The sequence below is a fragment of the Penaeus japonicus genome, unplaced genomic scaffold, assembly GCF_977035675.1.
Source record: "Penaeus japonicus unplaced genomic scaffold, GWHDUDI00000001_assembly GWHDUDI00000011, whole genome shotgun sequence".
NCBI classification, from domain to species: Eukaryota; Metazoa; Arthropoda; class Malacostraca; order Decapoda; family Penaeidae; genus Penaeus; species Penaeus japonicus.
The window spans coordinates 38,877,027-38,882,026 of NW_028234413.1; the positions used below are offsets into that span (position 1 = coordinate 38,877,027).

The 5,000-nt window shown below is 48.5% G+C and overlaps 1 protein-coding gene across 1 annotated transcript in view; it reads right to left on the reverse strand.

Moving 5' to 3' along the window:
- The window catches only part of LOC122254595 (inactive tyrosine-protein kinase Dnt), a 114,838-nt gene that overhangs the window by 18,568 nt on the left and 91,270 nt on the right, over positions 1-5,000 (reverse strand). The window lies entirely within an intron of this gene.

Genomic DNA, 5,000 nt, shown 5'->3' on the forward strand with positions numbered 1-5,000 from the left:
GAGAGAGAAGAGAGAGAGAAGAGAGAGAGAGAGAGAGAGAGAGAGAGAGAGAGAGAGAGAGAGAGAGAGAGAGAGAGAGAGAGAGAGAGAGAGAGAGAGAAGAGAGAGAAGAGAGAGAGAGAGAGAGAGAGAGAGAGAGAGAGAGAGAGAGAGAGAGAGAGAGAGAGAGAGAGAGAGAGAGAGAGAGAGATGGCGGTCGAGAGAGGTGGGTTTGAAAGGGGAGGGGCTGGGGAGAGGGAGGGAGGTTGTGTGGGTAAGGGAATGTGTTTGTTTGTGTGATTGTTTATGTGTGTGTGCGTGTGTATGTGTTTGTGTGCGTGCGTGCGTGTGTTTGTGTGCGTGTGTGTGTGTGTGTTTGTGTGTGTGTGTGAAAAATTATACGTGTACATGTAAAATCATACGTGCGTATGTTTGCGCCAGCACAAAAACAAAACTACATTTTTGCACAAATATATGGGAGATACAAAGAGCACCCAAAGCATAACTCCACACGCACATCCAAACACACACACATCCAGTACGCACATATACACTCACACGTGCGTGCAAGCGAGCATGTCTGTGAGTGTCAGCAAGCAACTTGTTCCGAGTACTGCCACAACGTGCGGGGAAATAGAATAATATATATTTTTTTGACATGGAGTGAAATTGAATCCTGTGGACTGTGGGGCATCAGGGGCAAAGTATAACAGGATATACAACTAACATGAAACCTGATGTAAAACACGGGGCGTTAAAGCTGTGCTGCTAGAATCCTTTCTAAGCAGCCTGAGGGGACGGGAAGGGAAGGGAGGGAAAGGGAGGGAAAAGGAGAGGAGGGAGGGAAAGGGAGGGAAGGGAGGGAAAGGGAGGGGAGGGAGGGAAGGGAGGGAAAAGGAGGGGAGGGAAAGGGAGGGGAGGGAGGGGAGGGAAAAGGAGGGGAGGGAGGGAAAAGGAGGGGAGGGAGGGAAGGGGAGGGAAGGGAGGGAGGGAAAGGGAGGGGAGGGAGGGGAGAGAGGGAGGGAAAAGGAGGGGAGGGAGGGAAGGGAGGGAAGGGAAAGGGAGGGGAGGGAGGGGAGGGAAAAGGAGGGGAGGGAGGGAAAGGGAGGGGAGGGAGGGACAGGGAGGGAAGGGAGGGAAGGGAGGGAAAGGGAGGGACAGGGAGGGAAAGGGACGGGAGGGAGGGAAAGGAAGGGGAGGGAGGGAGGGAGGGAGGGAGGGAAAGGGAGGGGAGGGAGGGAAAGGGAGGGATAAGGATAAAGAGAGGTAAAGGGAGGAGAGGGAGGTAAAGGGAGGGGAGGAAGGGAAATGGATAAAGGAGGGATAATGATAGAGAGAGGAAGGGAGGGAAAGGGATAAGAGAGATAGAGAGACAAAGAAAAAAAAAACAAGAAAGCAAGAGAGAGAAAAGACCGAGGATTTTGTTTTGCAGTTGAAACGTGCAATGCCCGATGCGGATGCCAACTGACAGGAACGATAACGAGTGAGACAGCGATAGCACACGGGGGAATAAGACCACCCCCACCCCTCCCCCATCCCCACCCCCACCCTCGTAGCGACGCCCTGTTTGTCGTTGGGGGCGCGGGCGAAAAACACGCTGTCCCACTCATCGCGTAAGGAGGGCCCCGTTTAGCGAAGGTGTGCTTTGTGGTGCTGGTTGCGGTGGGGGAGGGAGGGAGGGAAGGGAGAAGGGAGGGGGGGAAGGGAGGGTAGGAGGGGGGGAAGGGAGGGATGGAGGGAGGGGAGAAGGAAGGAAGGAGGGAGGGAGGGAGGGAAGGAGGGAGGGATGGGAGGAGGGAGGGAAGGAGGGAGGGAGGGGGGAAAGGGAGGGAGGGAGGGAAGGAAGGAGGGAAGGAGGGGGGGAAAGGGAAGGAAGGAGGGAGGGAGGGAGGGAAGGAAGGAGGGGGGAAGGGAGGGAAGGAGGGGGGAAAGGTCGGGAGGGGTAAGGAGAGAGGGAGGGAGGGGGGAAGGGCAGGAAGGGGTGGGGCCTTGACGCTGTGATCTATTTACGATACTAGAGGGTGAAATAGAGGGGAAATAGGGAAGGAGAGAGAGAGAGAGGAAAGGGGAACGAAAAAGGGGGAAAGAAGAAGGGGGAAGGGAAGGGGAGGGATACGGAGAAGGAATAAGGAGAAAAGGAAACAGGAAAGGCAAGGAAAAAAGCGAAAGGGAAACAGGGGAAGGGGAGAGGAAAAATAGGAAGACGGACGAAGGGGGAAGAGGGAAAATAGAAGAAGCGACAAGACTCAAAGGGGAAGAGAAGGAAAGAGTGACAAGGAAAAAGTGGAAGGGGGAAACAAGAGAAGGGGAGAAAAGGAAGTAGAAGAGAGGAAAGGAGAAAGGAAAAATGAATAACAGGAGAAAGAGGGAGGAGAACAGAAAGGGGAAGAGGAAGAGGGGAAGAAGGATGAAAGGCAGAACATATTGTGGTGATTCTTCTGATATCTATTTATCTCTTTCTCTCTCTCTCTCTCTCTCTCTCTCTCTCTCTCTCTCTCTCTCTTTATCTCCCTCTTTCTATCTCTCTTTCTATCTCTTTCTATCTCTCTCTTTGTCTCTCCCTCCTTCTCTCTCTCTCTCTCTCTTTATCTCCCTCTTTCTATCTCTCTTTCTATCTCTTTCTATCTCTCTATATATATATATATATATATATATATATATATATATATATATATATATATGAATAAACATACAGTGGGGGGTTCATCGCGAAATTGTAACAAAGAAATCAGTCTCTGTGCGTGTGTTTGCGTGTGTGAGGGGAAACGGGGGAGGGGAAACGGAGAAGGGGGGAGGGGGAAGGGGGTGAGGGTAGACCTCTGTGTTCAAAACAACTAGATTAAACTGAAAAGAGTGTGCCAGTGAGACTACTATGGGAAATTTATCATTCTGACTGAAATTAATATTACCTTTAATCTTAGTCTTGATACTTATTAGAGTATTGCAATCAATATTGTTGTTCTCATAATAATTATTATATATGGTTCCATCATTGTTTTAGTAGTTATTGTTATCTTATAATCATCATTTATTTTAATCAATATTGGTTTTATCAATATCACTGTCATCATTGTATGAAATTGACAATTAAAAAAACAAAGAAAGAAAAATAAAATAAGATACAAAAAGAAATGAAAGGTTAAGAATCTTTTAAAAAAACAAACAAACAAACAGACTGACACAAACAAACAAACAAACAAACAAACAGGTTTGCGATTTAATTCAACTTCGAATGAAAATGACAATAAAAAATGTTAAGAGAAAATATGTTAATTCGCCTTTGATAATGTGGTAACCTTAGGATGATGGTGATGAATATAATGATGGTGACGGTGGTGATGATAATGGTGGTGATGGTGATGATGATGATGGTGATTTGTGATATGATTATTGAGATAGTGAGGATGTAAATAGTATATTAAAGCTTTCTATCTCTCTTCTCTCTCTCTCTCTGTCTCTGTCTGTGTCTCTGTCTCTCTCTCTCTTTCTCTCTCTCTCTCTCTCTCTCTATCATCATCCCCACACCGCACCTTCCTCGCTTCCCTCCCTCCCCCCTTCCTCCCCCCTCTACCCTTCTCCCTCCCTACACCCTCTCCCATTCCCTTATCCCCTACCTCTCAACCAACCCCCTTCCTCCCTCCCTATACTCCTCCCTCCCTCCCTATACCCTTCCCTCCCTCCGTATACCCCTCTCTCCCTCCCTACACCCCCTCCCTCCCTCCCTATACCCCTCCCTCCCTCCCTATACCCCCTCCCTCCCTCCCTACACCCCCTCCCTCCCTCCGTATACCCCCTCCCTCCCTCCCTATACCCCCTCCCTCCTCCCCCCTTCTCTCTCTCAATAACAATGACGGCAAAACACCCACCAAGGAAACCCCTCCAACGAAACCCCGTCAAAGAAACCCCGCCAAGGAAACCCCACCAAGGAAACCCCCACCAAGGAAACCCCCACGTAAAGAAACCCCGCCTCGTGCACAAACACTCTCATCATATGTTGCAATAATGTCAGGCCACCCGCTGCCCCTCTGCAACACTCGTGCTTGCTTTAAAAGTATCCTGTCTGGACAAGCACCCATGCGGGGTATCGGATTTGTAAACATGATTTTTTTTTTTTTTTTTTTTTAAGAAGGAGAACCAAGGAGTTGTCTTTTGAGATTTCTTCTCTTGTTTTTTTTTTATTCCTTTTCTTCTTCCCTTTCTTCTCTTCGTTATGCTTTTCTTTTCGACTTTATTCTGATTTTTTTCTTATATTTCGTCTTTTTCTTCTTTATCTACTTTATCCTTTTCTTCTTCTTCTTCTTCTTCGTCTTCTTCTTCCCCCTCCTCCTCCTCCTACTCTACTCCTACTCCCCCTGCTCCTCCTCCTCCTCTTCCTCCTCCTCCTCCCCTTCTTCTTCTTCCTTCCCGCCCTTTCCTCCCCCCCCTCCTCCTACTTAACAATAGAAAGAGGGAAAGATTTATTCACAACGCCAAATTTTCCTCTTACACGTATAAGCTCTTACACAACCCTTGTCCCTTCACCTATTCCTCTTTACTTCTCTTTGCCTCCTATTTTTTCTTCCCCTATTCTTTTCCTTTCTCCTTTCTCTTTTTATTCTCTCCTCTCTTCGTTCTTTTGGTCTTCCTCCTTACTGTCTGTCTCATCTCTTTCCCTCCGTCTCTTCTTCTGTTTTCCCCTTCTTTCTTCTTCTTTCTCTTCCTTTCCTCTTCTTCCTTTCCTCTAGTTATCTCTTTCCCTCTCCCCTCTCCCTTCACTTTCGATTCTCTTGTCCCTCTCCCTCTTCCCTCTTCCCTCTATGTCCCTCCACTTTCCCCTTCCTCCATCCCTCTATGCGCCTCCTCTCTCCCCTTTCCTCTATGCCGCTCCCCTCCCCCCTTCCCTCACCCCTCCTCCCCACCCCCACCCCATTGCAAGAAGTTCGGGTCGGTTGCAAAGTAGGTGTGCAAGAGGTTTTCTCAAGACGGAAGACACAATGATAAGGCTTCCGGGTTGAGGAGTATAGGAAAGGGATAGGGGGAGG